The sequence below is a fragment of the Bos indicus genome, chromosome 7 (genome assembly GCF_029378745.1).
Source record: "Bos indicus isolate NIAB-ARS_2022 breed Sahiwal x Tharparkar chromosome 7, NIAB-ARS_B.indTharparkar_mat_pri_1.0, whole genome shotgun sequence".
NCBI classification, from domain to species: domain Eukaryota; kingdom Metazoa; phylum Chordata; class Mammalia; order Artiodactyla; family Bovidae; genus Bos; species Bos indicus.
This window is the reverse complement of record NC_091766.1, coordinates 45,395,761-45,416,111: the sequence shown is the minus strand read 5'-3', so window position 1 is coordinate 45,416,111 and position 20,351 is coordinate 45,395,761. Positions and strand designations below refer to the sequence as shown.

Here is a 20,351-nt window from a genome sequence, read left to right as displayed (position 1 = left end):
TATGAATATGGCAGGGAGCAAGGGGCCCAGCCTGTTCCTGACAGGCCAGCTAGCAGGATCTATTAATATTTAACCAGCACACACTTCTAAGGACATTTCATAAAAAAACTTACACAGTGATACAAAAACATCTTGCAATTCCAAGTATATCTACAAGGGTAGGCAACACTGAAAGTTATGTTCACATCCCTGCAGCTTAGTTTGCAACTGTTAGAAAAAAAATAGCAAGCCTTAATGTCTGTCAATAGGGTGAAATAAACTAGACTCTGTGCTACTGAATCTTCATAGCTGTTAAAAAAAATGAGATCTGTGTGTACCAACTGCTATGAAAGGATGTTTGTGATACAAAAGTGAAAACAAGTTACAAAGTGAAAACAAGTCACAGAACCATGTGTTTAATATAATCTCATTAAACAAACAGCCATGTGTGTGTGTGTGTGCATGCGCACATGAACATACATAGGTACAGAGGGAAAGGTCTGGAAGAAGATCAGTGGTGGTTTTCTCTGGGAGGGGGCTGATAATTGAGATAATAGGAGACTTTCACTTTTTCATCTATATGTTGCTATGTTGTGTGATTTTTTTTTTTTTTCCTGGTGTGCCTTTCAGTTCAGTTCAGTTCAGTCGCTCAGTCATGTCCGACTCTTTGCGACCCCATGAATCACAGCACACCAGGCCTCCCTGTCCATCACCAGCTCCTGGAATTCACTCAGACTCACATCCATCGAGTCAGTGATGCCATCCAGCCATCTCATCCTCTGTCGTCCCCTTCTCCTGCCCCCAATCCCTCCCAGCATCAGAGTCTTTTCCAATGAGTCAACTCTTCGCATGAGGTGGCCAAAGTACTGGAGTTTGAGCTTTAGCATCATTCCTTCCAAAGAAATCCCAGGGCTGATCTCCTTCAGAATGGACTGGTCGGATCTCCTTGCCTTTACTTTCAAGTAAAAAGAAAAAACAATTAAAAAAAAAATAAGCAGTGTCCTTTTGTGCCATGAGGACTTGAATGAGCATGTGTGTATATACATGTGCATGCATGTGAGATGGGGGAGAGATTTCTCCTGTCTCTCCCAGGACTGAAAGCTCTTCCCAGGCAGGCTCTGCCTTCCCTCTGGTCAAATCGCCCAGTAGGTGCCACATCTGGGTGTAACTCCCATTCCTAAACAACTTCCTATGTCTACCCTCCCAGCCTCCATGTGACTCCTCCACCCGCTGTCCCAAAGGCCCCTGCCCATCTCCTTTGTGGCCTCTTCACACTGGATTTCTACCCCCTCCACCACCACATGCAGTTGCTCTGTGGGTCCCTCCACCACAGGGTCCTGCCCCTCTTTGCTCTTCATTTATATGCACACAAGAGGGACTTAATAGATGTTCAGTCAGTGACCTAAGAATGAATAATAAAGAACCATGAGTGGGACGGTAGACAGAAAGAAACCTCTGAGATCAGCCAGCCCACTTTTCTACCCAAACACCCAGATGCCCTTGGCTTGACACCTCTGGTGATGGGGCGGCCACACCCACCCAAGGCAGCTCACCCCCTCTTCCTGTACTGAGTGAGTGGTTTCTTTGGGTTAATCAGGAGCAGGGGCTGTGGCTGAGCATTTCCAGGTAGATTTAAAGCCCATGGTCAGTTCAGCCGGCAGTTTAGAAGTTGATCTGGCGTGAGATGAAATCCCTCCGTGTCTCCAGCCAGGAGAGACCACAGCTGCTGCAGGTGACGCCTCATCCAGTTTCAGCAGGTCAACCCCACCCTAACCACCACGTTGGCAGAGTAGATTAAGCATTAAAAACAAACTAATTAGTACTTCAGGGTAGCTTCATTCAGAAAATTACCGCACCAAGGAGGTGTCTCATTTAGAACCGACTTAATTAAAAGACACTTGGTAAATTCCTGTAACAGATGAAGACAGCACTTTTCAGAAATGCCATAATCGAAATATTTTTACTGCATATATCAAATGGTTATTACATCTTTAATATCCTAATTCCTTAAGAATGCCGTTGTCAGTGACAAACAGCAACCCTGGCAACAAAGGAGTCAATTGTTCCCTCCTCTTGGCTCTGTGAACCTCAGGAAGTCGTTACTTCTCTGGTGGACTCTGATCTGTACATTCGTAATTGCCTGTGAGTACATGCCAGCTCCAGGAGGAATCCACCATAAAGATTATTAATGGGAAGAAGACCGTTTCTGACTGGTTGACTTCTGGTTTAGGGGAAAAAAAGCATGGCAGGGGTTGGTTGAATATCTGCCATGTGTGTGGGCTGTGGTCTGGAGGGAGCACAGAGAAGCTGAGTGAGTTGTCCAAGTTACCCAGGAAGCTGCAGGTTGGAAAGAAGGCCTTGCCCATCAGTGTGTGATGGCCAGGCTTGGCTCCTGCCCCAGATGCGGCCTGAGGCAGGCAGGATGAAGTAAGAACTGCTCTGTGCCCCCCACCCTCACCTGAGGGCTTCCTTCCAGTCTAGTTCTCCTGGGACGCAGCTCTTCTCCCTGAAGGATGGGGGCCAGGCCTTCCCTCAGGGCACCTGGCCCTGGCGTAGCTCAGGGGAAAGTGAAAGTGAAGTCGCTCAGTCGTGTCCGACTCTTTGCAACACCATGGACTGTAGCCTACCAGGTTCCTCTGTCCATGGGATTTTCCAGGCAATAGTACTGGAGTGGATTGCCATTTCCTTCTCCAAGGCATCTTCCTGACCCAGGGATTGAACCCGGGTCTCCCGCATTGTAGACAGACGCTTTACCGTCTGAGCTACCAGGGAAGTTGGCAAATGGTGGAGGGTTGGGCAGTGGGTCCATTGACCCAGGGAAAGTTGACAAAATGCACAATCTTCCAGGCTATGAGAGGCAAGGGGACTGAGGAAGCTTGTGAACAGAGTGGGAGCCCTCTCAGAAGAAACAGAAACTCACCTTTTTGCTGACTTGCTGTGGGGCTGGTAAATGGCATGACCACTCCTTGCTTCTGTTTCCTCACCTACAAAAGAAGTGGAAGCACCATGAGAGCCTGGTTTGGAGACAGTGTGATCTGAATTTGAATCTTGCTTAGTTGTGTATTTTGGTATTTGGAGCCTCTGTTCTCTAACCTTGCAAAATGGGGAATGTGTCCCCAGGTCATGCAGGTGAGTCAGCATGAGCACATTTGAGGGTACCGGGCAGGGCTCAATACATTGATTGGCTTTGATTGTTCCTACCCCTTTGGGCTTCCTTGGTGGTTCAGAAGGTAAAGATAATGTGCAAGACTTGGGTTTGATCCCTGGGTCGGGAAGATCCCCCAGAGAAGGAAATGGCAACCCACTCCAGTCTTCTTGCCTGGAGAATCCTGTGGACAGGGGAGGCTGGTGGGCTACAGTCCATGGGGTTGCAAAGAGTCAGACACGACTGAGGGGCTAACACACACACACTACCCCTTCAGCTGGGTTTGCAGGAAGAGGAAAGGGAGATGGTGTGTTGGTACCACATCCAGATGGCGAGCAGGGCGTCCTGGCTGACTTACTCACCAAGGCTCTGACAACAATCAGGCCCTCAAGATGCAGCTGAGGAGGGTTGGTTATTGGTCACCCAGACTTGTTCAAGCACCCCAGGGTGTCTTTCTCTCACCCCAGCAGATGGAGCTCACAGTGGGTAGTGCAAAGGCTGCCTGCAGACTCAGAATAGACTCAGAGTGCAGTGCTCCATGGGAACCATTGGAATCAGCTAGCCAACAACCTCATCAGATGGATGGGGGTACTAGGAGCAGAGAAGGTATTTCAGGTTCCCATCTGGAGAGCCATGGCTGAGGTCCCTGGTCCTCTGGACACCCCCTACCCTGTCCTTAATGGTTCTTTATTCTTTAAAATTTTATTTTTTAAATAGCTTTATTTTCTTTTTATTTTTCTTTTTATTGAAGTATCATTGCTGTACAATACTATGAAAGTTGCTGCTGCTACTGCTGCTAAGTCGCTTCAGTCGTGTCCGACTCTGTGCGACCCCAGAGACGGCAGCCCATCAGGCTCCCCTGTCCCTGGGATTCTCCAGGAAAGAACACTGGAGTGGGTTGCCATTTTCTTCTCCAATGCATGAAAGTGAAAAGTGAAAGTGAAGTCGTTCAGTCGTGTCCGACTTTTAGCGACCCCATGGACTGCAGCCCACCAGGCTCCTCCGTCCATGGGATTTTCTAGGCGAGAGTACTGGAGTGGGTTGCCACTGCCTTCTCTAATTATGTGAGTTACAGGTATACAATTACAATGATTCACAATTTAAAAAAAGATTTATTTATTTATTTGGCTGTGTCGGGTCTTAGTTGCAGCACCCAGGATCTTTGTTGCATCTCGCAGGATCTTTTGTTGCAGCCCCCAGACTCTCTTGTTGTGGTGCTCAGGCTTAGTTGCTTCACGGCATGGGGTATCTTAGTTCTCCGACCAGGGATTGAACCCCTGTCCCCTGTATTGGGAGGCATATTCCTAACCACTGGACCACCAGAGAAGTCCCCACAGTGGTTCACAAATTTTGAAGGTAGTACTGTGGCAGGAAGGGGGACCCCTTCCAGGGCCTGAAACTGGGCTCTTGTCTAACACTTCGAAATGAATTGTCCGAGGAGACACATGTGCTGACAAAGCAAGAGATTTTTTATTGGGAAAGGGCACCCGGGTGGAGAGCAGTAGGGTAAGGGAACCCAGGAGAACAGCTCTGCCATGTGGCTCACAGTCTTGGGTTTTATGGTGATGGGATTAGTTTCTGGGTTGTCTTTAGCCAATCATTCTGACTCAGAGTCCTTCCTGTGGGTGCACGCCTTGTTCAGCCAAGATGGATGTCAGCGAGAAGGATTCTGGGAGGTGGTTGAACGTGTGGTGTCTTCTTTCGACCTTTCCCGAACTCTTCCGGTTGGTGGAGGCTTATTAGTTCCGTGTTCCTTACCAGGACCTCCTGTCGTAAAACAACTTATGCAAATAGTTACTATGGTGCCTGGCCAGGGTGGATGGTTTCAGTGTGCTTCCCCTAACAGTACGCCTTTTATAAAGTATTGGCTGTATTTCCCCATGTTGTACAATATATCCTTGTAGTTTTTTTGTTTTTATTGGCGTGTAGTTGCTTTCTCAGTGGTTCTTTTGCAGGGGAGGCAGCGAGGTCTTTATCCGCCTGGGTCATTGCCCATCATCCTACTCTGACTCCTACCACCCATTCACCCAGAGCCTGTTCACTATGAGCCCAGCAACACCCTCATCCCCAATTTGACATATTTTTAATACTCCATTTGAACAATTTTTTGCATCCTGTAGTTTTTCAAGGAATTTCTTAAGCCAGTTCTTATTTATAGCAGTTCTGCCTTAATGCGGGTCAACCGGTGAACTTGAGAAGCTTCTAAGAAGAAATGGACGAGACCTTCTCTGTCCTGTCTTGATTTGCTGAGGGAGATTGTGTGAATGGTCAAATTGGTACCCAGGGAGGAAGAGGAAAAAATGTCCCCCCTCCTGCAAAACACAGGATAAATTACAATAATATAAGTAGCGAGAATGAAAGAATTATATTTCTTGGAATGAGCGTTTCTTGTTCCTAGTTGTAGGGACCCCCATTTTCACCTTCTCACACAGTGCTGATTCATAAGAAATAGTGTAACCTTTACAAAAATTTCATCTGAATGAGATATTTATTTGCAATGGTGTTTGAGTACTGTATTTTTTTTTCCTGTGCATTAGGTTAGTGTCATAATATTGTCTTTATTTTAAGATAATATGCATGCTTTCCTGCCAAGGAACCTTTACACAGAAACAAACAAAAATTCCTTCATATTCTGAGAAAATGAGGCACAGCATGGAAAAGGAACAGGAAGGAGAAATCAGTCTCAACTTGGGTCACAGACATATGGCAGAAATGTCTGTAAAGTCAGTGTGCAAAGAAACAGTGGGCCTGGGTGAAGGGTCATGTTGGTAGGACCACTAAATAAAGACTAATCAAAAGATAAGGGGAAAAAAAGAGAAGGAAATGGACGACCTTGGGAGAAAGTCATTCATGTGTAGAAGAAGGGGCACTCCTTCCCCTGTAATTGGGAGAACACCAAGAATTTCTCACTCTCCTTATTCTCCATTCCCTTTCATCTCTCCCCGCTGCCCAGAGGAGGGGGGATTCCTGGGAGGACTTGGAAGTGTAAATGGGGGCCTTTTCTCTAGCACATTCCCCAAAGGATTCACTGAAGAACTAAAGGGCTGAATAATTTAAAAGCAAACTGTACAACCAGTAGAAAATAGAATTATTAACTTTCTGGAAAGGGAAGATGTTTCAAAGATGGAAACAGTGGGTGAAAATGTAGACCAGTAGGTGGTGGATTGACTGGGTCTGAATTTCCATATGTAAACCAAAACGAAAACAAAACATAATTGAAGGGAAAACATGCCCCAAAGCTTTAAAAATGCACCATTTGAACCAGTAATTCAATTTCTGGGGAGTCTTTGCTAATGAATAGACATTACACATGGAATTTGGTTATGTATAAAGTTGTTTATTGTAGAATTACTTATGAAAGCAGGGGAAAAAAACAGAAAATAACCCGAATATGCTGTGATTGAGGAATAGCGCAGCCCACTGAGAAGAATGTTGTGAAGTCATTTTAAAGGCTCTTTGTAAAAATGTTCACTGAGAGGCAGTGATACAATGCATTTAGCAACACAGGCTTGGGGTCGACTGGACCTGGGTGAGAATTCAGGTGCTACCTGTGTAACCTTGGGCCTTAATCTCTCTCCCTAAGCCTTAGTTTATACATCTGTAACATGGGGGATAATAACAGTAAACTACCTTAAGGGGTTATTGTGTCACATGAAACAATGTTGATAAAGTACTCAGCTCAGAGTAAGCCCTCAACTGTCACATATTATGATTATTATTACTTTTGTATAACAGAAAAATGATCTCTGTTCACTCACCTTAATTCAGCAACTATTTATTGAGGTCCTATTTGTGCCAAATACCGTGCTACACACTGGAGCTATAGCAGTAAATAAATTAATGCTAAGTGAAGAGAAATCAGAAGGAAGGCATGCAGCATGAACACAAACATGTTAAAAAATAGAAGATGCCCAGGAGGGAAAAAAAAGATGAAAGAAAAATAAACCAAGGTGTTAGCTGTAATTTCTTTGGATAGTGAGGCCATTTGGTGGTCTGTTCTTACTACCCATTTTTCTTTAATGGGTATGAATTTCTCTTATGAGTAGTGACAAAGTTCCTATGTTTTTAAAAAGTCAGAGAAAAATGATGGAGCACACTGATTAGCCTTTTACGGGCCAGTATCACACCATGAACTATGGAAATATTCAGTACTTTTGGTCACAAGACAGTGAGGAGGGAGCCTCGGGGGAGCGGTCTGGGAGGTCCTGATGTCTTTTCAGTCATGGAGTTCCCTGCTGCGGGGCTGAATGAGGACCTTGTGGCCTGGAGATGGGCAGGAGAGCATCTTTTCTTTCTCCAACAGGAATGGTCCTTGGAGGCCTGGCTCCACCCCCTGCCCTGGAAGCCTTCCCAGTCTCCTGGGAACCTCTCCTTACCCCATCCTAAACTTCTGTTTGGAGAGCGCTTGGCAGCTCCTCTGATGTCACCTCTCCCTTCCAGCTGTGGGACACTTACCGAATCTCTGGTGCCTCTGTGTGGGCAGCCCCCCGGGGGGCAGACCCCATGGACTTCTTTCCCGAGTCTGCAGTCAGGCAACATCCAGCTCTATGAATCGGGGTTTCTTCCCTGCACCAGCAGGTGGCTTTTCATGCAGAAAGTATCCCTTTGTTCCCTTTCTGAGACCCAGTTAGGTATCAAAGGCTTCCTTCCCTGGGGAGATGCCAAGAAAGTGGCCACCCCACTGCTCTGGGGAGGGGCCGGAGAGGGGCTCCAGGGGTCAAGGTCACTTCTTCGGTTGCCAGTCCTGCTGGGTGTGTGTGTGCCTCCTTCCCTCTCCTGGCCCTCACTTCATGCACTTCTAAATGGCATGAGTAGGGGGTGGGGCAGCTGGGATCACTACTGGGACTGGGACAGTTCAGTTCAGGCTCATTGTAAAGTCAACAAGCCATGGTGGCTTTCCTCATCACCCCACTTCACAGATGGGAAGACTGAAGTGCTGAGACATTAAGCATGTGTCCAAGGTCACCCCGTTAGTAGGTGGTGGAACTGGCATGAAAAGCAAACCAGGTGTGATGGGCCAGTCAGCGCAGCATATTTAAAGAGACTTAGCTTAGATTTTGGGGGCCAGCTTCTTTTACCTCTATCCTGAGGTGCTGCCCCAAAGGACATAGAACTGGGGCCCCGCAGCCTGAGTTCTGACCTTCACCAAACCCTTCAGACCTTGGGTAAGACCTTTCATTTCTGAGCATGGCAGGCAGGACAGTGTTTACCACCTGCCTAAAATGTCTGGGTCCTAGTCCCCAGAACCTGTGACTATGTTCCCTTACATGGCAAACGGGACTTGGCAGATGTGCTGAGTTAAAGATCTTGAGATGGGCCTGGATATCCCAGTGGGGCCAAAGTAGTCAGAAGGCTTCTTCAAGCAGAAGCCGGGAGAGCCTGTGGGAAGAGGGGACACACCAGAGCAGAGATGAGGGAGGTTAAGAGCCGCTACGCCCCAGGTGCTGGACGAGTTCAAGAGCCAAGGAGAGCTGGCTGCTTCTAGAAGCTGAAGAAGGCAAGGAAATGATTCTTTCCTAGAGCCTCCTGAAGGAATGCAGGCATACTGACACGCTGATGTGTGGGCTTCTGACCTCCAGAGCTTAAAGATAATAATATTTGTGTTGTTTTGAGTCATTAAGGTTGTGGTAATTTGTTACAGCGGCAACAGGAAACAGATACACAGGGCCTCAGCTGTGCCCCTGTAAACAAGCCTCAGAGTGGCCAGGGGGCCAACACACTGCACTTTCTCCACAGGCGGCCCAGTCTCAGCCAGTGGGGCCTGGAGTTATTTGGACTGACTTTGTGGGTTTTCTTTGGGCTTCTTGATCCCTGGCTGCATTTCCTCATGGAAGGATCTGTTGCTTTGCCTCTTGTTCCCACTGGTGGGTGCCCTGTGATGAGGGCAGGGAGGAAAAGAGTGAGAGAGGCTTTGCAGGGTGGGCCTTGTTGGGGGTTGCTGGGCCCTGGCCTTGAGACCAGCCCCGCAAAGGTCAATACTGCCCTCTGGCTCCCATGCATAATTAGAGCCCTTGCTCTGGCCTCTCTCCCCAGACTGGCCTGGGTTGAGGGCACCTGTAGAGAGGGCTCTGCTCTCCATATGGCCCGGTTCTCTGTTGTGTTCCCAGCACGGGCGCAGCGACGCTCACGGAGCAGGTGGTCAAGAGTTGTTTGCTGAATGAGTGATACAGAGACACAGACACACAGCTCAGCAAGCCACACTGTCATCTCTGTACCTGGACACACACTAGGTACCTACATACAAGTGAGCACACAAACACACACCCAGGGAGGAAGGTGCACACACACACACATATAGGAATGTGTACACATGCACCTTAATTCAGCAAATATTTATTGAGGTCCTATTTGTGCCCAATACTGCACTACATACTGGAACTATAGCAGGAAATAAATCAATGCTAAATAAAGAGAAATAAGAAGGTAGGCATGCAACATGAACACAGACATGTTAAAACATAAAAGATGCTCAGGAGGAAAAAGAAGATGAGAAAAAAATTAAGGTGCTATCTGCAATTTCTTTGGATGGTGAGGCCATTGGGTGGTCTATCCTTACGACCCATATGCACACACACACACACACATGTTGCTGAAATTCACATGTGTTGTTGAACTCCTCTACTTAAGGAAAAGGAATCTCTGTTTTGTGGAGACAGTTAGGATGCCAGCTAGCTTAGTGGGGCCTTGGAAGTTTTCATGAATCCACTTGTTGGGCCCAGCAGCTGAGGAGGACTAGGCAGGAAGGAGGGGGAAGATTTCCCATTGATAGTTGGTGGGTAGCCAGATGCTGGCTGCCGTTGGTGGGTACACACACCTGCACACCACGGGAGCTAGAGCTGGGTAAGAGGAGGGACCGGGACCCCCACAGATGTCTGAGTCCACTTTCCTCCAAGGGGAGATGAGCCCCTACAGGTTAGGCCTTCAATCATAACCCACCTGGGATCCTGGAGAAAGCCCAACATTAGGGCCTTTTCAATGTTGATATGATCTTTTAAGAGACAGGGCAGGGAGGCAGGGTACTGAACAGAAAAGAGCCTGCTTGGGATGGGGGAAAGGCTGGCTTTGAGTCCAGGCTGTCATTGACCAGCTGGGTGACCTTGGGCTGGTTGATGAGTGCCAGCTTCCTTATCTGTGAAATAGGCTGATGAAGGCACCAACTTATCAAGGGTAGAGGGAGGATTAAGAGTCGGGTGGTTAAGTTGTTGCCAAAGAACCAAAAAATGGTCATAGCTTAAGAAAATTGAGGCAATCAATACAAAATCTACTCAAGCCATCCTAGACCCAAATGACAGGGGAGGAGATGAGGAATCCCCACAGCCTAGAATCCTGCTCCAGGCAGGTTGAACCCTGGGAGGGGTTTAACCCACGCTGACCAGGTGCTGACTTGCTGTATGACCTTGAGTAAATTGCTTTGCCTCTCTGAATCCCAGCTGTCCCATTTGAGTTTATGAAGCTCAAATGAGACTGTGTATTTGAAACTTTTAGGATAAGCGAGGAATTCTCACTCAGCTGGGAGCATCTCTGGCCATCCTTGGATATTCATTATTTTTTTAAAAATTATTTTTTAAAAGTCTATTGAATTTATTACAATATTGTTTCTGTTTTATGTTTTGATTTTTTGGCCATGAAACATGCGGAATCTTAGCTCCCCGATTGACCAGGGATTGAACTCAAACCCCCTACCTTGGAAGGTAAAATCTTTAACCACTGGATTGCCCAGGAAGTCCCAGCCTTGCATTATTGATGATACCACTCTGCCAGGCCAGCTGACCCTTAGTCGCTGACCACAGTCCTCCTGCTGCCTTTCACAGCTGGCTTATGGTTGTTCACTGAGACTGTTGACAGGATCCAGTAGCACCAGCTGGGCCTCTGCAGGCCTGGCTTCAGTTGCTCCTATTTCCTCATCTAAACTCAGGACACGGCACAGGAAGGGTCCCCAGCCAGCATGGCTCCCAGAGCCCACATGTTCTGGGTGTCAAGATGGGGAGTCCCCAGTCTCTTGGAACATCCTGGCTTCTGCCCTCTGTGAGCTCCCTCCTGGAGGTGGAAATATGGGGGAAATACAAGTCCTACAGGCAGATGAATCGGAGCTTGGCCAGACCCTCCCTGTGCCACCAGTGCTGAGGGGGTCTCACCTTCTGACCCTGTGCTCCTATGAGGTTGGGCTCCGGGCATGTTCACCTTCCTGGTTCCTCAGCGTGGCCTGTGGGTCTGTGGGCTGCTGAGACGGGAGTGGGTTGTCAGGTCCAGAGTCTCTGACCCGGTGTCCATTGCTGCGCCCTGTCTTCTCACCAGGCCTTGCTAAGCGAGGAGGCCCAACCCCCCAGGGCCTGGTCCCCTGCCAGGTCCGCACTGCCCAGGGTGATCGGGAAGGGTGGCTCCCGCCTTGCGCCGCGGTGATGGCTGTCCGACCTGGGTCACTGGTGCCGGGTCGGTGGGTAGCCTTGTCTCCGAGCCTGCCACGCCCTCCCTTGACTCATTCAGAGGCAGCACTTCCAGGAGGGTTTTTGGCCTCTGAATTCACCTTTGGTTTGGTTTCTGCTCGGGCAGCTCAGAGCAGTTTTGTTTTTAAGTGCAAACCCACAGAACTGCTTTCCCCTTTCTCTGATCCCCCAAAACAAACAAAGGATGTTGGTCTGCATTTTGGTTTGTTTTGAAGCTGAGGGAAATGGGTCACCTCAGGAGCTTCGAGGGTGGCCAGGCTGGTCAGGGAAGCGTGAGAGTGTCTGGTGAGGGCTGGGCGGGGGCCTCGGGTGGCGCCTCACTCCCTCCCAGGGCGGGCTGGCCAGCCCACCCCGTGTGGGCCCTGCTTCCAGAGGGTTTCCAATCACCAACAGGGATGCTTGGAGCTGGGGACTCCTCGTGGGGCCAGGAAGGGCCCCGTGTTGACGGCGGGAGGCCTGGGTCTGAGGCATGCCTCTGAGGCCCCTTGCTGTGTGATGTTAGGCAAGGCCTGCCCCTCTGTGAACTTTCATATCCTCCCTGGTGAAACTGGAATTGGGCTCCACGTTGCACTCTGGGGAAGTGGGTAATTCAGAGAGAAATGCCTTCCTGGAGTCCCCTCCTTATTATTTTGGGAGTAGGCACTATTGGGTAACTGGGTTTTTCTCTAAAGGGCATTTGGAGGTGGAGAACTGGTGACTTCTCCTAAGGCATGAGCACTGTCTGCTTAGAGGGTTCTCTCTTGGTCATCAAAAGGGGAGGTAACTTTCTTGTGGACCCTGGGAACTAAGGCCCCACACCTGGTCCCAGGAGGGACCTATCTTGGTGTTCCTGGAGCTCCCTACCTACAGGGGGTGTGCTGGCACCCCTTGTTTTCTTAGTTGACCAGATCACAGGTGTGGGGGAATTTGCTTTGTATGTGTGTGACAGGGGCGCTCTTTTTGGGATCCCCTGCAGCCCACTAAGGTCCACATGGGCTCCAACCAGAAGCAATCTGAAAATATTGGGGAAATGTCTCTGGGCAGACACCCCACACTCTTACGGTGAAAAAAAAACAAACCATCTCTAGTGGCTGGAGGCTTGGAGAAGGCATTGGCGGCCCACTCCAGTACTCTCGCCTAGAAAATCCCGTGGACGGAGGAGCCTGGTGGGCTGCAGTCCATGGGGTCGCTAGGAGTTGGACACAACTGAGCGACTTCACTTTCACTTTTCACTTTCATGCATTGGAGAAGGAAATGGCAACCCACTCCAGTGTTCTTGCCTGGAGGATCCCAGGGACGGGGGAGCCTGGTGGGCTGCCGTCTATGGGGTCGCACAGAGTCGGACACGACTGAAGCAATTTAGCAGCAGCAGCAGCAGCAGCAGCAGTGGCTGGGGGCTAGTACCTTAATCCCTAGGATTTTGTCTCCTCCCTGCGACTCAGCAGCCCCTTTTGGCCCGATTCTATCGCCATCTGGTGGCCAATTTTCTGATAGCAACCGGGTCTCCACCAGGCTGTAGAAGGCTCTCAGCCCTGGCTGCGTGGTCGAGTCACCAGAGATCTTTTCAAAATACTGGCCACCCCAGACCAATTAAATCGTCATCTCTGGGGGTTGGGGCTGGCATTAGGGTTTGATAGGGCTCTCTAGGTGATACCAATGTGACGCTGAGGTTGGATATTATTGTAGCACCAATAGTTTGTTTCCCTGGTCCTCAGCCCATCAGCTGGGAAGGGTGTGGGAAGAAATTCCAGACACTTTCTGAAGAACATGCTTCACTTCCCTTGTGTGGACTCACTCCAGTGCTCTGAATATTCAGAGGCAGGCAGATCAGTGAGTCATGACCAGGACCATGGAAAGTGTGGCAAGTAAAGAATGTGTCTGTGACTGAGCCTTTACATCAGTGTCTGTTGACATTTTGCTGAGGGCCACAGGTTTTCTATGGGCATTTGTTCATTTTATGTCTTGTCTCAGTGATAATATTCACAAGTCAACATAGACATGTCTTGCATTACTTGGAGGGCTGTTAACTGACTCTCTGGTTGATTTTTGTTAATTTTGGGGGTATAAGAAATATTGCCATGGTTTTAAGATGCAGAATTATACAAAAAGATAAACTCAGAGAGAGAGCACTCCCTCATCATGACTTCTCTCCATTCCCCTTCCCTCCTCCTCCTCATCCTTTCCCATCTTCCCTTGTAGGTAAGCAACCTAATTGATAATTAGTTTCTGCTTCCTCATTTTTTTTCCCCAGAATGAGCAGATATACATATATTTTCTTATACTATCCTTATGATAGTCCAAAGTATCATACCATAGATACTCTTTTGCCTTTTTTTTTTTGCTTAGCATCTTTTGGGAATCAGTTTGTACTAATTTCCTCATTTTTGTTTATAGCTGCATACTATTCCGTCAGAGTTTATTCAACTACTTTCCTATGCATGAACACTTTGTGGTTTCCAGCGTTTTGCAGTTACAAACAATTCCGCATCAAATAATCTTGCGCGTGCGTATTTCACATTGGAGGTGTAGCTTCAGAGTAAATTCCTAGAAGTGGGCTGCTGGGTCAGAAGGAAGGTACACATGTAGTTTTGTTAGGCAATATATTAGTTTCCTAATGTTGCTGTAACAAGTTGCCACCATTTTGTGGCTTGTGAAGGTCTCTCAGTTGTGTCCAACTCTTTGCAACCCCATGGACTATACAGTCCCTGGAATTCTCCAGGCCAGAATACTGGAGTGGGTAGCCTTTCCCTTCTCCAGGTGATCTTCCCAACCCAGCGATAGAACCTAGGTCCCCCGCATTGCAGGAGGATTGTATACCATCTGAACCACCAGGGAAGCCTAAGAATACGGGAATGGGTAGCCTATTCCTTCCCCAGGGGATCTTTCTGACCCAGGTATTGAATTGGGGTCTCCTGAATTACAGGCAGCCCATGCTGTGGCTTAAAGCAGCATGAATTTACTGTCTTAGAGTGTTCAGTTCAGTTCAGTTGCTCAGTCATGTCTAACTCTGCTACCCCATGGACTGCAGTAAAGTTCTAGAGGCCAAATATTGGAAATGATTTTGCTGAGCCCAAATCAATGTATTGTCAAGGTCATGTTCCCTCCGTTTCTAGGAGAGAGTCTGTCGCCTTGCTTTTTCCCGCCTCTAGACTAGACCTGCATCCTTCGGTTCCTGGCCTCTTTCTCCAGTCTTCAAAGCTAGTGTGTAGCGCTATTCAGTCTACTACAGGTAACGCATGCTTCCTTGAACTCAGTGGATTTGATCCTTACAGATTTATTCCAAGTCTTCATTTTCCCATCTATAAAAGGCAAGTATAAGACCAGAAGGTCTTTGAGGTTCTTCGCTGTCTAAAATCCTATACCTGGGTTTAGTTCCCTCGTAATCAACTGGAATGGTCAGTAATGGCTGCTTCTAAATCTGACAAGGTGGTCATCCAGGGCTGCTTTGGGACACAGTGTGAGGTCCTTGTGGTCCATGTGAGGAATGACAAGTGGTGGTAATGAAAGAAGTGGTGGGTGACGAGGGCAGTCTTCCTGTGGGTCCCCTGGGCTCCCTAGGGGTGAGAACTTGTTCTAGAAAATCTGGGCCTAATTCATGATTCTAGCACAAATGGAGAGGTGAGGAGAAAACTCTTCTACCCCAAAACCTGCTGGCCTGAACTTTCTTCTTATTAGAGCTGCCAAACAGACCTTGAGAGGCTGTGAGTTCCCTGTCACCAGGAAGTTCTGAACAGAGGCCAAATGACTAGAAGATATTCCAGGAGGATCTGTGCATTGCTTAGGGCCTCACGGTCCAACATGTTAGGCACTAGCTACCTGTGCTATTTAATGCTTTATGCTTATCTCATATTTTAAAAAAACTTAAACTTTTTTGAAACAATTATAGATTTGCAGGAAGTTGCAAAAACACTGCAAAGAGGTCTCATGTACCCTTCACCCAGTTTCTTTCAATGGTTACATCTAATATTACTGTAGTACAATATCAAGACCAGGAAACTGATGTTGGTACAATGTGTGTATAGTTCTATATCATTTGCTCACATGTGTAGATTTACGTAACCACTACCACAATCAAGATACAGAACTACTCCACGGCTGGGACTTCCCTGGTGGTTCAGTGGCCAAGACACTGCACTCCGGATGCAGGAGACCCAGGTCCTGTTTGGGGATCTAGATCCCACATGAGGCAACTAAAATGCCACAGCTAAGGGCTTCTCTGGTAGCTCAGTTGGTAAAGAAACTGCCTGTAGTGCAGGAGACCTGGGTTCAATCCCTGGTTCAGGAAGATCCCCTGGAGAAGGAAATGGCAACCCACTCCAGTACTCTTGTCTGGAAAATCCTATAGACTATGGAGCCTGGCAGGCTACAGTCCATGGGGTTGTAAGAGTTGGACATGACTTAGTGACTAAACCACCAAGAACTGGCCTGGCGGAGGCAAAAAAAAAAAAAAAAGAAAGACCCAAACTACTCCATGGCTATGAAAATCTCTCACAAGTTGCCATTTTATAGTCACACCCATCACTCTTTCCCTCACCATCCCTAACCTCTGGTAACTACTAACCCGCTTTCCAATCCATAATTTTGTCATTTTGAGAATGTTATGTAAGTGAAATTATATATATATTATTATATATAATAATATATTATATATTATATTATATATATATGTAATCTTTAAAGTTGAATTCATTGAAATTTAAAAATCCAGTTCCCTGAATCTACCAGTCACATTTCTAAGCTCAGTAGCTACAACTGACTAGTGACTATCACATTGGACAGCACAGATGCACCGCTGTTTCCTCTTGCAGAAAGATCTATTGGAAGTGCTGCTTTAGGGAATAAGACCAGATCCATGGTTCACTCATGCTGATTCATAGCTCATGTCACCCAGGAGCGTCATGAAATAAAGAGTCCTAAGCATATTACTCATCTATTGCTGTTTAATAGATTGGCCCCAATGTAGTGACTTGAAACAACAGTCAGTACATTGGGACATAATAAACAACCTTTATTATCTTGCATAATTTCTGAAGGTCAGGAGTTAAAGAGTGACTCAGCCGTGTAAACAGGCTCAGAATCTTTCATGAAGTTGCAGTGAAATATTGATCAGGGCTGCGGTGGCAGGCCTGGGGCTGGAGGACTGGCTGGAAGGTGGTGCTGCCTGTTGGGGTGACTGGACTACTTGCCCAGGTCTAAGAAGCTTCCTGAGATGTGGGGTTTTAGTGTGAATTAATTCTAGGACTGTCCCAGACAAAAGAGAACAGTTGTAAGCAGGAGGACTCAGTTCCTCCCAATGTGGGCCTCTTTCAGGGCTACTTGAGTGTCCTTGTAACACAGCCATCTTCTCCCAGAGTGAGCAATACTAGGGAAACAGGGCAGAAGCTCTGAGGTTGTTTCTGAGATGCCTTGGAAGTCATATGGTATCACTTCTACTGCATTTTTTTTTTTTTTCCATGAGAAGCAAGTCACTAAATCCTCTGGTCCACATTCAAGGAGAGGAGAACTAAGATCCACCTTTTGAAGGGAGGACTATGAAAGAATAAGTTGATATATTTTAAATCCTCTGAAAAGTGAAAAAAAAGGGAAAGTATTAGTCAGTCATGTCTGACTCTGTCATCCTATGGACTGTAGCCCACCAGGCTCCTCTGTCCATGGAATTCTCCAGGCAAGCATCCTGGAGTGGGTAGCCATTCCCTTCTCCAGGGGATCTTCCTTACCCAGGGATCAAACCTGGCTTGGGTCTCCTGCATTGTAGGCAGATTCTTTACTGACTGAGCCACCAGGGAAACCCTTTTAAACCCTCTACACTGACCTATACTTGAGATCCACATTGGGCAAAGGGGGCAGAGCCCAGGAATCCATACTTTATCAAGGTTCCCTCTTGACCCCTGATATGAGGTCCCATTTGCCCATCTCAAGGTCCTGCCCCACCGTAAGATGGTGGGCATCCCACCTACCACAGTGGACACTCACAGGAGAGGAGAGGCGGAGGGCAACTCCAGGCTGGTGAGAGTAGTGAGCTGACTGTGATTCCAGAAACTCTTATTAGATTGCTAGGATGTCTTTTCCCATAGGATGAATGAGCAACCAATGGGGAACCACTTAGAAAACTCTCACCACACTGAAACATTGAATGCTGTTACAAATAACCAACACCAAACTACACGGCAACAGGAAGAAAAAACTGGTGGCACGATATGTACATACTTGAGGGATGGCTGAAATGCTACAGCAGTTCAGGGTCAAGGTCTGGAGATGTATTTATTATATAAACAGGAACATAGCTGCAGTTATGGTAAGAGGGTGGGGACAGATGGTGAGTAATGCAAAGAAATGCGTGTTAGTATTACTTTCAATAAAAGAGGGTGGTTCCTTCTTCAGACTTCAACTGTCAACGTTCAGAGGCCTTTCCAGTCTTCTTGGTTAAAGCTGGTTGAAGCCCCTCTAGTTTTTGGTATCTCAGTGTCTTGTTTGTGTCCACATAGCACTCGTTACATTTGAAAATATGCTATCTCTTCCTGCAGCCTCTGAGCTCTGTGAAAAAGGCAGGGAGCTTTTGTCTCCTGCGGTCTCTCTGGGGCCAACACAGTGCCTAGGACATGCTTGCGGATCAGGAACTGTTGAGTGAGGTGTGAAAGAGGTGAGGTCTGTGAGGAGAGGGGAGACTGCAGGTGAGGGAAGCAACAGAGGCCTCTCATGGCTGCTGGGGGAGGGGAGGCTGGGAGTCAGCCTAGTCCAGTGGCCCCTGGTCTGTGGATGTCCGAGACCTCCTGGGACACCCACTCCTGAGAATCTGATTAAACTGGTTTTCTGAGCTTCGGCACTGTTGCTCCTTTGGGATAGAAAACTCCTGCTGCGGGGGCTGTCCTGCGCAAGATGCTTGGCAGCGGCCTTGGCCTCTCTTCAGTATCCACCTGAAGCACATGCTCCCCTGTGGTGACAATTTAACATCTCTCCGGATGTTGCCAGATACTCCCTGGAGATTGCCCTTGGAGCTGGATGAGAAAACCAGCCCAGCACCCTAGAGGCCTGAAATCTTTGTCTGAAGATGAGCTGCCAGTGTAAATGTGGGAGAGTGATGCCTGTCTCACAGGAAAGCTTCTTAGAGAATTTGTTGTTCAGAGGCCTCTTGGTGACCAGCACGACATGTGCTGCCACCTGTTGGTGGATGGCTGGGAGTGCACCCTTGGCTAAACCAGCCCTGGGACACAGGGAAGCAACTTGCCTACAGGTGGGCTACAGCGGGGCTAGTTCAGGGCCTCTCCCTAAGGCTGGGCCAAAGTGAAGTGAAGTCGCTCAGTCGTGTCTGACTCTTTGCAACCCCATGGACAGTAGCCTATCAGACTCCTCTGTCCATGGGATTCTCCAGGCAAGAATACTGGAGTGGGTTGCCATTTCCTTCTCCAGGGGATCTTCCCAACCCAGGGATCAAACCTGGGCAGATGCTTTACCCTCTGAGCCACCAGGGAAGCCCAAGGCTGAGCCAGGGAAGCCCCAAATGAGGCCAGCCAGGGTGTGTGGCAACCAGGGAAATTAGCGGGAATGGGACATTTTCCTATTATTTTGGTTAAATATTTAATGATGTAATTGTTAGAAAAAAATCAGGTCAACTTTATTGACTGCTCTCTGCTCTTCTCAGACTCTGCTCCCCCCATGCTGGTTGACGCCTCTAATAGTCAAACCCAAATTTGCTGTCTTTTCTATACCTGACCCTCCTCAGAGCTCCCAGCTCAGTACAGACAGCATCAGCCCCTTGATACACAGCCAGAAGGATCACCTCCATCACTGAGCCCTACAGGCTCATCTACCTTCTCCACTCTCCCCACCTTCACTGCTGTTCTCACCATTGTCTGATCCACCCTCATCCGAGTGTGGCTAGGAGCCACACTGCCTCCTAGAAGTGGCTCAGCTAGGAGGTCCCTCTGTTCCATATTGTGTTGCCTGGGGTCATGCTTGTGATTGCATTTAGCTGGGAGCTTGGCAGAGCTGGAGATGGTTACTGGGGATGACAGTAGGGGTGGGAAGGCAGCTGGGCCTCTCTCTCCAGCAGGGTAGTTGCACTTCTTATTTGCAGGGGACCACCCTTTATGGCAGAAAGTGAAGAGGAACTAAAAAGCCTCTTGATGAAAGTGAAAGAGGAGAGTGAAAAAGTTGGCTTAAAGCTCAATATTCAGAAAACTTAAGATCATGGCATCTAGTCCCATCACTTCATGGGAAATAGATTGGGAAACAGTGGAAACAGTGTCAGACTTTATTTTTTTGGGCTCCAAAATCACTGCAGATGGTGACTGCAGCCATGAAATTAAAAGATGCTTACTCCTTGGAAGGAAAGTTATGACCCACCTAGATAGCATATTCAAAAGCAGAGACATTACTTTGCCAATAAAGGTCCGTCTAGTCACGGCTATGGTTTTTTCAGTGGTCATGTATGGATGTTAGAGTTGGACTGTGAAGAAAGCTGAGTGCCGAAGAATTGAAGCTTTTGAACTGTGGTGTTGGAGGAGACTCTTGAGAGTCCCTTGGACTGCAAGGAGATCCAACCAGTCCATTCTGAAGGAGATCAGTCCTGGGTGTTCTTTGGAAGGAATGATGCTAAAGCTGAAACTCCAGTACTTTGGCCACCTCATGCGAAGAGTTGACTCATTGGAAAAGACTCTGACGCTGGGAGGGATTGGGGGCAGGAGGAGAAGGGGACGACAGAGGATGAGATGGCTGGATGGCACCACCGACTCGATGGACGTGAGTTTGAGTGAACTCCAGGAGTTGCTGATGGACAGGGAGGCCTGGTGTGCTGTGGTTCATGG

The 20,351-nt window shown here is 47.9% G+C and overlaps 1 long non-coding RNA gene across 1 annotated transcript; it reads right to left on the bottom strand.

The window, feature by feature from the left end:
- Positions 1–441: 441 nt before the first annotated feature.
- Positions 442–11,670, bottom strand: LOC139184161 (uncharacterized). Its single transcript, XR_011567678.1, has 3 exons — positions 11,260–11,670; positions 2,900–2,963; positions 442–934 (listed from the first exon to the last, which is right to left on the bottom strand). It is a non-coding gene; the product is annotated as an uncharacterized lncRNA (long non-coding RNA).
- Between the last annotated feature and the right edge of the window lie 8,681 nt (positions 11,671–20,351).